At 35.4% G+C, this 12751-nt stretch overlaps 1 protein-coding gene across 5 annotated transcripts in view; it reads left to right on the top strand.

Annotated features, from left to right (window-relative positions):
• LOC100923007 (solute carrier organic anion transporter family member 1B3-like) overlaps nucleotides 1–12751 on the top strand; it is a 70758-nt gene that overhangs the window by 6634 nt on the left and 51373 nt on the right. The gene's annotated exons all lie outside the window — the stretch shown is intronic.

The following is a 12751-nucleotide window of genomic DNA, read 5'->3' on the forward strand; positions in this document are numbered from 1 at the left end:
AAATTGTGATAAGTGGTGGGAATACAAATACAAAAGTAAAACAATCCCTATTTTCAAATAGAAGTTTTTCAAATTCAAATAATTCAAAATTATATTCAATTAATTTTGAATAAGGAGAGACAAAACAAATTGGACAGTAGTGTCTCAGGAAAGAAGTTCTGGTCTAGTGAGCATCACTTTAAGGAAAGTTGCAAAATAAGCAGGGTCTGTTCTAGGGTTAGTTAAAGGGAGTAGGTTAGGTGAGTTTATACATAAGAATTGGAAAAGTATGTGTATGTGCATATATGGAAGCAGAATTACAGGCTTCAATCAAGACTGTCCAGTTTATGGAAGGAGTTCAGAGCTTAGTGGGTTGACTCCCCCAGGAACTGGAAGCATGATTTCTGGAAGGTTAATGACAGAGTACTGTTCCAGATGATGTAAAACCTCAGAAGAAGTAGGGCTCATGTGCTGATAAGAATTCACAATGGAGTCTCCAATTAGCAGTAGATGGACTTACAACCATAGTAATGAGGAACTAAAAACTACCAGAATGAGAAGGACTCAGTGGATGTCTCCAAGCCAAAAAATCACATATTCAGCATCATATGTGAAAACAGAATATAAAGGTTTATACATCCCCACTTGAAAGTTATGCTTTAGCACTATCTCTACTCATCTTCTTCAGTCACTCGTGCCATTTTTCAAGGTCTTTTGGCTTCTTCTTCTCTCTGAAGACACTACTACTAGGTGAATGGAACTATGTTTTTAATATGGAATTTGATAATCCTTCATCCCATTGCTTATCCTTTGACTTTTACCCATAGGCTAAGTGAAGAATCAGTTGAACAAAATTTTCCCTGTCTCCTAGTTCACATGTTCATATTATGCAGCATTGTCTTTTTTCCATGTTCTCAGCATCTGCTATCTTAATCTTCACTGAAAGATATCCTTTGCTTTCAAGACAACAATCTGTTGTAAGCATCTAAAAGGAAAAATGAACATAGGATTGAGAAAACAACCTGAAACTGAAAATTCCATATTCAATATCAGGCCAGAGATTCCCAATAAAGATGAACTGGGGATAATAAAGAACATAAATAGTGCACGACTTTCTCCACAATATTATTCCAGTTGGCTAAAGGCATATTCTTTATGGATGAAAGGGCTATAATATCTTACCTTAACAAGCAAAACTTAGGGTGAATCAGCAAAGTTTTACCATGGGAGTTGCAGATAGGCATCCTTGACTGTAAAATCTTTGAGCTCCCAAGTTTCTGTCCAAGAATCAATGAGTCGATGCAAATGTCCCTTCCACCCACACTGAATAGCCTGTAGGACTATGCAGGTGGCCCAAAGTTCAGCCTGCTAGACACATTGTCCAGGTCCACTGTACAACAGGAACTCACAAAAAAAATTGTTTGGAGTAACAAAGAGCAGCTAGAGCCATGCCCCTAACACTAGAAGCCATCCAGAACCAAATTATAGGGAAAGTCTAATGTGTAAGACTTCAAATGTAGGATAGCAGGGAGCTCTACACTTTTTATATCTACTATAGTGATGGGAAGTTCATTAATGTTCCCAGAAATGTCAGACTACTTGATTTTAAGGTTATAGAATGGTTTTGGCAAATGGCAGGGCATCCAGTGAGTTGCCCTATTATAATAGGGCAAAAATGATAGCCTGAACTATCCTCTTATCCCTATCAATCAACAAATCCATCCCCATTATGTATATCAGCTGATTTATGACTCTGGCAGGAGCATATCCTGATAGTATTCTTACTATCTCTATCCAGATATCTTTGTGCTTTATTTGATAGTTCTCCAAAACATATCATTCACATAGGGCTTCAATTCTCAATTAACTGTGGTTCCCCAGGGATGATGATCACCTGAAATCTTGTGAGGAAGAGATTCTTAAAGATCTGAAATTTTTCAATAAATCTTCTCTCAGGCATAGGGCCTATTACCCCTTTCATGGTCACTGTGAAGAATGGAGATTTAGGGTAGATGACCCCATGTGACCCTATAGTTTTATTGGAAACATAAGGGGGAAGATGATGCTTGGTCCCTGATTACTTTTTCTTCTTTTCTTGGTATATTCTAATCAGAATGCTAAGTGGCTAACCAACTATCTCTCTTTTAATGATCTCATTTTTTGATAACCAGCTTCATCATGCTTTTTTCCCACAAGGCACCTTTTCCTTTTGTTCCTTACGAATGGACTAATTAGAAGGGCAATACCACTAGGATCTGATTAACATTATGGAAGACCATCTTGTCCTCAAACTTCAGGAATGTATTTGATCATATCAGGAGAGTAATAAATAGGAAAAGCTCCATAGGAAGGAGTTGTTTTCAGGAAGGAAGGTACCATTCAGGAATAGATAATGATTTATCATTATCTTTATCCCAATAACCCTTTTCACAGGAAGTTTGAATTCTCTTAGGCTGAGCTGTCATAAATCAACATTCCCTTCATCTTGACCGAAGCCTTCAACTAATTTTCAATCGGTCATTTCCAAATAAAACCATAGCACAGGTTATACCATCCTCTGACCACTTTCAGCTGCCTTCTTTGTATTCTTTTGTTCACTAAAATGTAAGCCTTTCAAAGTTAGGAACGGTATGCTTCCTATTATCTGTATCTCAAGTGCTTAACACAGGTTTGGGCACATAGAAAGTATGGCAATAATGCTGTATTTATTTCTCTTCCATGAACTTTTCTTCTTTCCTCCTTCCCCTCTCCTCTTCCTCCTTCTCTCTTTCTCTTTGTCTCTCTTCTTTTTATTATAGTTATTACTTTGTTTATCATAAATAAATAAGAGTAGAAAACAAATAATCAAAAACTTTGAACTAGATTATTCTTCAGCTAATTACTGGGAGTGGAGGGGGTGAGAACTCATTAAACTCTTTCACCTGCAAAATGGTTATAAAGCTTATCTGCTCCATTTCCTGACAGAGTCTTGTGTTGTCATATGATAAAATATGGGCTAATTATTTGGAGATTTTCAAAAAGAACTTTCTGTAATGCAGTTAGTACTCTTTTAGCCAAAAATTTTTCTTTGATTTAATTTTGCCTAGCCAATTAAGAAAAGATCACAAAGGTCAGAACAAATTCTAAATAAATGATGTGTAACTCTGACCTTTTGTCCAGAATAAACAAAGACTATTTGTTTATGATTAATGGAAAAACCTTTCATGTGTAAATACTTAAATACTATTTAGAAATTATGATGGTTTATCACAAGGAGAAGGGGGGTAGTGGCCATGGAATGTGATGTACTATGATATATTGAACTATTTGTTCCTTTTGCTGTGAAGTACACATTATTATACTTTCTTTTAAAAAGGCAAGCTCAAGCAAGTAGAAATTAGGGAAGCAAATAAGCTCCCCAAGTTTTATAATGTATTAAAAAGAAGAGACTAGGATTTATGCATTCAATTAGAAGTGTCTGAAGAAAATATTAGAACTAAGCAGAGTAGCAGAGTTATTCAATATTTGTAATCACTGTTTATCTATTTCTCTCTGTTCCCTGCCTAAGTATATCATGGACTTCATTAGACAATCAGCTGCATGTATTTCTACCATTAGCAAGCAGATGGCAGACATGCAGTCCCAGCCTAACCCTAACTGTTCTATTCCTATCCTAAACCCCTGTCATCACTACAGGAGAGACAGATAAATTGTCAAGTATTTGATCCTCACCAGGCCCCATCCCAGGCACACAGTCAGATTTACATAAAACCCTGTTCTACTTAGAAAAGAATCCCATTCAAAAGGATAGCATTCATTCAAAAAATTCACTTAGAAAGCATTTTTTAAATTAAATATTGAGGGAACAAGTAAAGACATAGCTTCTGGGAAATCAGCTTTATAAACCCAAGGGTGTTATTTAAATAGGAAGGAACAAAATATTGGAAAAAAATGCTATCAAAATAGCAAAATGCATTATTTGGAAGTTACATATAGGACTTACATAATCATACTACAGAAAATTTTCCAGAAGTATATAAAAATACCTGAGTTACTAGACAGATAAAGGCTGTCTACATATTGTATTTTCACTTCTTTTACATCTCTTTAATCCCTTATAATCCAGCCTTATTATTATAATAATACACTCTCTAAAAAATTGACCTATTCAATGATTCCTTGTTTCTCTTGACCCTTATGTAGTTTTTGATGCTATTAATCACCCCTCTCTTTTTGAGACTCTTTTCTCTCTAGGTTTTCAGGATAACAGTCTGTCCTGGTTTTCCTTCTATCTGACTATAACTTTTGCCACCTTGGCTGGATCTTCCTCCAGATAATTCCTGCTAACTACAGGTGCTCCACAGGTTCTTTTTTTGAGCTCGCTCTTCTTCCTGTACTACTTTACTTGGTGATCTCATTAATTTGATTATTTGGATTTGATTTTATCTCTATATTGGTGATTCTCCCCTTTACCTACTTTGCTTGAACCTATCTGCTCACATACATTCTTGCATCTAGAGCTACTTTTCAGACATCTCAAAAGGAATATTCCAATAATATCTTAAACTTAATATAAACCAAAATAGAACTCATTATCTTTCCTCCATATCTTTTCTCTTACCTACCTTTTTTATTACTGTCAAGAGTACCACTATCATCCTAGTCTCTTACACTCATATCCTCTGGATCATTCTCAATTTCTCATTATTTATTACCCTCAATGTTCAATCAAATGTTAAGTCTTTTGACTTCATCTTTGTAACATCTCTTGAATACATCTCTTTCTCTTCCCTAAAACCACGAAAATTCTTTTATAGGTCTTTATCACCTCACACCGTGCTATTGCAATAGCTTCCTAATGGGTCTGTCTGCCTCAGATGTGTCCCCCATCCTAATTAATTCTTTCTCCATTTAGCCAACAATGTGATTTTTCTTAAAATTAAAGTCTTACCATGTGACCCCTCACTCAATAAATGGCAATAACTCATGACTTTTTTCTTGACTTCTTACATTTACTACCTTATTTACATTCTTGAATCCAGTGATATTGACCTCCTGCCTGTTCCTCAAAGATAATCTTTCTCTCTATTCCAGGTGTTTTTCTGGCTGACTCCATGGTTCAACTGGTCTCTCTCTTCATTCCATATACTACTTTCTCTGACTTCCCCTAATTCTAAACTAAAATTCCATTTTTTGAAGGAAGTCTTTCTCAATGCCTCTTAATTCTAGTGTCTTCTCTCTACTAATAATTATATAATTATTTTCAATTTTATGAATATAAACTAAAATATTTGTATTTATACTATATTCATCTTGTTTTTATATATTTGTTTGGTTGCTGTCTACTCTATTAGATTGTAAAGTCATTGAGGACATGGACTGATGTTTATCTCTTTTTGTATTCCCAATGATTAGAAGAGTGCCTGAAACTATTTATTGAATAACTGGCTTATTTATTAAAAGATTATATGGCTAAGTCTCTAGAATTTTTCTTTAGAGTTGAAACATATTCCACTCATAATGCAGGAATACAAACTGATTACATAATTCATCTGTTTACATACTTTTTCTGCTTCTGACAAGTTCTTATATGTAGTCAATTCCATATGTCCTTTTAAATCTAAATCCAAATATTCTAAAAGCAGTGACTTGCTAAAAAGAGTTATCTAAACTTAGGTAGCATTAGCCAAGAATACTTAGCAATTGTCAGACAGCAATCTTGGGTTTGGGTCCAAAAAACCCTTTATTTTCCCTATAATTTTAGGTCATAAAAATGCTTAACTTTACACACACACACACACACACACACACACACACACAGCTATTTACTATCCCTCACACTTTAACTTTTTTGGAGAAAGAGGCTTTCAACTATGAACTCATGGAAAAGAAGAACAAATTTAACAGTAGCTATTCAGCTTATCAGCTTATATAAATTCCCCAACTAAAATATGTCTACATATGTATGTATGAGTACATTTGGACTATCTAATGCAAGTGCTTGTATTCTTAAATATCAATTCGGAAACAATCAATCAATCAACATTTGCCGGCATGCACTAAGCCCTGAAAATACAAAAGAGGCAAAAGTACCTGCACTCAAGGAACTAATATTCTTAATGGGAAGGAAAACAAATGACTGTTTATATAAATAGATAGACATAGATATAGATGCATACATACATATACACAGAAATGGAGACAGGCTGACAGAGGTGGGGTGAGGCAAGGGAGAGAATGGAAATAAATAGGAGATAATTAAAAGAGGGAAAAAGTATCTGAATCTTAAGATAGGTTAGGAAGACTTTTATAGAAAGTGGGATTTAGGACTTCTGGCCAAGATGGCAGCCAGGAGGCACACAGCTGTGTAAGCTCTGTGTATTCTCTCAGAATCCATCTCATTACAAGCCTCTGAATTAATGCTTGACTGAAAAAAAGAACCACAAATAGTTACCAAGAGAAGACATCCTTGAGATTCGACAGGAAAGGTTTGTTTTTGCTTGTGGGCGAGGACGGTTTTATATTGGGGACAGGCTGAGGGCAGCGGCAGCAAGAGCTCAGCAGGCAGCTCACAGCCAAACAGAGCAGAGTGGGGTAGAGTGTGATCTCAACCGTCTCTGCAAGGAGAGCTTTGCTACAGGATTGAATACTTTGTCCTGGCAGCAAGTCAGTAGCCCAACAGAGAAGCTAAAAACATGGGGGGCAGGGGGGGTGGGGTGGGGGGGGGAGTGAAGAATACAACCCCGAACAGCTGGAGTTTCTTGGGACCTGGCCACCCCTCCCCCACAGCGTTTCAGCACACTCTCAGAGTTTCAGAGTGCAGGCACAGCTCAGTCCTGCTAGTGCCTCACTGCTGCCCCCTGCAGTCTGTAGAGGAAGCTCGGTAACACACAGTCCCTCCCCCCAAAAAAGCAGATTCCATTTGGGTTTTTTTTTTCTTTTTTTCTTTGGTAGTTTGTCTCTGATTCTTCTCTGACAAAATGAGCAAAAAATTGAAAAGGACCTTAACAATCAACAGCTTTTATATGGACAGAGAGCAGACTCTAAACCCTGAGGAGACTAAAACCAGACTATCTTCAGGTGAATCCCCACAGGAGGAGATCATCTGTTCCTCAGCACAGATGAATCTCATAGAAGAAATTTAAAAGGCTCTCACAAGAGAGCTAGAAGGAAAATGGGAAAAGGAGAGGGAGGCTTGGCAAGAGAGTCTGGAAAAGTCATCCCATTCACTTAAAGACAGAATGGATAAAGAAATCAAATCCTTGAAAAATAGGATTAGTGAACTGGAAACATAAAATAGCTATCTAAAAAATAAAATTGGCGAAATGGAAAAAAATTCCATAGAACAAAACAACACAATTGGACAATTAGAAAAAGATATAAAAAAGTGAGTGAAGAAAACACTTCACTAAAAATCAGAATAGAACAAATGGAATTGAATGACTCGAGGAGACAAGAAGAATCAGTCAAGCAAAACCAAAAAAAATCAAACAATGGAGAAAATGTGAAATACCTTCTTGGGAAAACAACAGACCTGGAAAATAGGTCTAGGTGAGACAATCTGAGAATTATTGGACTCCCAGAAAAATATGGTGAATAAAAAGAGCCTGGATACAATTTTCCAGGAAATTATCAAAGAGAACTGCCCAGAAGTCACAGAAACAGAGGCTAAAATAGACATTGAAAGAATTCATCAATCACCTACTGAAAGGGATCCTAAAATCAAAACACCAAGACATATAGTGGTCAAATGCCAGAACCCTCAAACGAAGGAAAAATACCCAAGTGGCTAGAAAACCCAATTCAAAATATAGAGGAGCCACAATAAGGATCACCCAGGATCTAGCAGCATCCACATTGAAAGATCGAAGGGCCTGAATATGATATTCTGAAAGGCTAAGGAACCGGATGCAAACCAAAATAATTCTTCCAGACAGAATGAGCATCTTTTCCGGAAAAAGATTCATTCAACGAAATAAGCGAATTTCACCATTTTTGATGAAAACCAGAACTTAAAAAAGTTTGATCTACAAATATAGAACCAAGAGAAACCTAAAAAAGGTAAAAGAAACTTTGAGAACTATATTTGTGTAAAGATGTATAAAGAATACATGTATACCGTTCTAAAAACTAGAGGTGGAAAGGACATTGTACCGAAAAGGTAAAGTGGGGGATACACTTTCATGAAGAGGAAATGAAACCTATTAATCTGAGAGAAAGAATGGAGGGGATGAATATAGGGTATCACGCCATCAGAATTTCATTTAGGAGAAAAATTTTGAATATTCAATTTATTGAAACCTCCCACCCCATTGAAAAGGAGAAAGGAAAAGGAAAAAGGGAATAAGCCACAGAAGGGAATATGAAAACTGTGAGGGAAAGGAGAAGATAGGGGAGGAACCCCTGGGGGAGGATATTAAAAAGGGAGGGCGGGGAGCAAGGGGCCCAAAAATATCTGAAGGGGAGAAGGGAGGAAGAAGGAAAAAGAAAACAGGGGTTATAAATCAAGTAAACAGAATTGGTAATTTTAACCATAAATGGAAGGGGTAAACCCCCATAAAAAGGAAGCGGCTAGCAGAATGGATTAAAAAGCCAGAACTTAAATATGTTGTTTACAGGAAACACACCCTGAAGAGGAGAAAAGCAGAATAAAGGTGGTTGGAGCAAAATGTTCAGGTGGTCAAAAGAGGAGCCATCCTGATCTCAGATCAAGCAAAAGCAAAAATTGATCTAATTAAAAGAGATAAGGAAGGGCACTATATCTTGTTAATGGGTACCATAGATAATGAAGCAATATCAATATTAAACATATATGCACGAAGTGGTGCAGCATCTAAACTCTTAAAAAATAAATTAAGAGAGCTGCAAGAAGAAATAGACAGCAAAACTATAATAGTGGGAGATCTCAACCTTGCACTCTCAGAATTTGATAAATCAAACCACAAAATAAATAAAAGAAGTCAAAGAGGTAAATAGAATACTAGAAAAGTTAGATATGATAGATCTCTGGAGAAAACGAAATGGAGACAGAAAGGAGTACACTTTCTTTTCAGCAGTTCATGGAACCTATACAAAAATAAACCATATATTAGGACATAAAAACCTCAAACTCAAATTCAGTAAGGCAGAAATAGTAAATGCATCCTTTTCAGACCACAAAGCAATAAAAATTACATTCAACAAAAAGCCAGGGGAAGAGACCAAAAATAATTGAAACTAAATAACTTACATTAAGAATGATTGGGTGAAACAGCCAATCATAGACATAATTAATAACTTCACCCAAGAAAACGACAATAATGAGACATCATACCAAAATGTGTGGGATGCAGCCAAAGCAGTAATAAGTGGAAATTTCATATCTCTAGAGGCTTACTTGCATAAAATAGAGAAAGAGAAGGTCAACGAATTGGGCTTGCAACTAAAAATGCTAGAAAAGGAACAAATTAAAACCCCCAAACACTAAACTTGAAATTCTAAAAATAAAAGGAGATATCAATAAAATTGAAAGTAAAACCTATTGAATTAATTAATAAAACTGAGAGTTGGTTCTATGAAAAAACCAACAAAATAGACAAACCCTTAGTAAATGTGATTAAAAAAAAGGTAAGAGGAAAATCAAATTGTTAGTCTTAAAAATGAAAAGGGAGAACTCACCACGAACGAAGAGGAAATTAGAACAGTAATTAGGAATTACTTTGCCCAACTTTATGGCAATAAACTGACAACTAAATGAAATGGAAGAATACCTTTCAAAATATAGTTGCCCAGATTAACAGAGGAAGAAGTAAAATCCTAAACAGTCCCATCTTTAGAAAAAGAAATAGAACAAGCTATTAACCAACTCCCCTAAGAAAAATCCCAGGACCAGATGGATTTACATGTGAATTTCACCAAACATTGAAAGAATAAGTAACCCAATGCTATATAAACTATTTGAAAAATATGATTGAAGGAGTCCTTCCAAACCCTTTTACAACACAGACATGGTACTGATACCAAACCAGGTAGCTGAAACAGAGAAAGAAATTATAGTCCAATCTCCCTAATGAATATTGATACTAAAATTTAAACAAAATATTATCAAAAAGATTCTGAAACTCATCCCCAGGATAATATTATGACCAAGTAGGATTTATACCAGGAATGAGGGCTGGTTCAATATTAGGAAAACTATTAGCATAATTGACTATATCAATAACCAAACTAACAAAAAGCCATATGATCATCCTAATAGATGCAGAAAAGCATTTGATAAAAATCCAACATCCATTCCTAATAAAAACACTTGACAGTATAGGAATAAATGGACTTTTTCTTAAAATAGTCAGGAGCATATTTTTAAAACCGTCAGTAAGCATCATATGCAATGGGGAAAAATTGGAACCTTTCCCAGTAAGAACTGGAGTGAAGCAAGGTCGCCCACTATCACCATTATTACTCAATATTGTATTAGAAACACTAGCCTCAGCAATAAGAGTCGAGAAAGAGATTAAAGGAATTAAAAGTAGGCAATGAGGAAATCAAACTATCACTCTTTGCAGATGATATGATGGTATACTTAGAGAATCCCAGAGATTCTACTAAAAAGCTATTAGAAATAATTCATAACTTTAGCAAAGTTGCAGGTTATAAAATAAATCCCCATAAATCCTCAGCATTTTTATACATCATCAACAAAATCCAACAGCAAGAGATACAAAGAGAAATTCCATTCAAAATAACTGTCAACAGCATAAGATATTTGGGAATCTATCTACCAAAGGAAAGTCAGGAATTATATGAGCAAAATTACAAAAAACTTTCCACACAAATAAAGTCAGACTTAAATAATTGGAAAGATATTAAGTGCTCTTGGATAGGCCAAGCGAATATAATAAAGATGACAATACTCCCTAAACTAATCTATTTATTTAGCGCTATACCAATCAGAATTCCAAGAAAATATTTTAATGATCTAGAAAAAATAACAACAAAATTCATATGGAATAATAAAAGGTCGAGAATCTCAAGGGAATTAATGAAAAAAAAATCAAATGAAGGTGGCCTAGCTGTACCTGATCTAAAACTTATTATAAAGCAGCAGTCACCAAAACCATTTGGTATTGGCAAAGAAATAGATTAGTTGATCAATGGAACAGGTTAGATTCACAAGACAGAATAGTCAACTATAGCAATCTAGTGTTTGACAAACCCAAAGATCCTAACTTTTGGGATAAGAATTCATTATTTGACAAAAACTGCTGGGATAACTGGAAACTAGTATGGCAAAAATTAGGCATGGACCCACACTTAACACCATATACCAAGATAAGATCAAAATGGGTCCATGATTTAGGCACAAAGAACAAAATTATAAATAAATTAGAGGAACATAGGATAGTTTATCTCTCAGACCTGTGGAGAAGGAAGAAATTTGTGACCAAAGATGAACTAGAGACCATTATTGATCACAAAATAGAAAATTTTGATTACATCAAATTAAAAAGTTTTTGTACAAACAAAACTAATGCAAACAAGATTAGAAGGGAAGCAACAAACTGGGAAAATATCTTCACAGTTAAAGGTTCTGATAAAGGCCTCATTTCCAAAATATATAGAGAATTGACTCTAATTTATAAGAAACCAAGCCATTCTCCAATTGATAAATGGTCAAAAGATATGAACAGACAATTTTCAGATGATGAAATTGAAACTATTACCACTCATATGAAAGAGTATTCCAAATCACTATTGATCAGAGAAATGCAAATTAAGACAACTCTGAGATACCACTACACACCTCTCAGATTGGCTAAGATGACAGCAAAAAATAACAACGAATGTTGGAGTGGATGCGGGAAAACTGGGACACTGATGCATTGTTGGTGGAGTTGTGAATGAATCCAACCATTCTGGAGAGCAATCTGGAATTATGCCCAAAAAGTTTTCAACTGTGTGATGTTTTGACCCAGCAGTGCTACTACTGGGCTTATACCCCAAGGAGATACTAAAGAAGGAAAAGGGACCTGTATGTGCCAAATGTTTGTGGCAGCCCTGTTTGTAGTGGCTAGAAACTGGAAAATGAATGGATGCCCATCAATTGGAGAATGGTAGAGTAAATTGTGTTATATGAATGTTATGGAATATTATTGTTCTGTAAGAAACGACCAGCAGGATGAATACAGAGAGGATTGACGAGACTTACATGAACTGATGTTGAGTGAAATGAGCAGAACCAGAAAATCATTATATACCTCTACAATGATACTGTATGAGGATGTATTCTGATGGAAGTGTATTTCTTTGACAAAGAGAACATCTAACTTAGTTTCAGTTGATCTAGGATGGACAGAAGCAACTACACCCAAAGAAACAACACTAGGAAATGAATGTAAACTGCTTGCATTTTTGTTCTTCTTCCCAGGTTATTTATACCTTCTAAATCCAATTTTCCCTGAGCAACAAGAGAACTGTTTGGTTCTGCACACATATATTGTATCTAGGATATACTGTGACATATTCAACATATATAGGACTGCTTGCCATCTAGGGAGGGGTGGAGGGTGGGAGGGAAAAATTGGAACAGAAGTGAGTGCAAGGGATAATGTAAAAAATTATCCTGGCATGGGTTCTGTCAATAAAAAGTTATTATAATAAAAAAAAATAAAATAAAAAGAAAGTGGGATTTAAAGAACTTAAAGTCCATGGAGGTCAGTAATCAGAAAGAAGGGGGAAGAGCATTCTAAGTATGGAAAATAGTGAGAGACAATGTCTCGAACTAGATGAATATAAAAATGAAATAAACAAGAAA

The sequence above is a fragment of the Sarcophilus harrisii genome, chromosome 5, assembly GCF_902635505.1.
Source record: "Sarcophilus harrisii chromosome 5, mSarHar1.11, whole genome shotgun sequence".
NCBI classification, from domain to species: domain Eukaryota; kingdom Metazoa; phylum Chordata; class Mammalia; order Dasyuromorphia; family Dasyuridae; genus Sarcophilus; species Sarcophilus harrisii.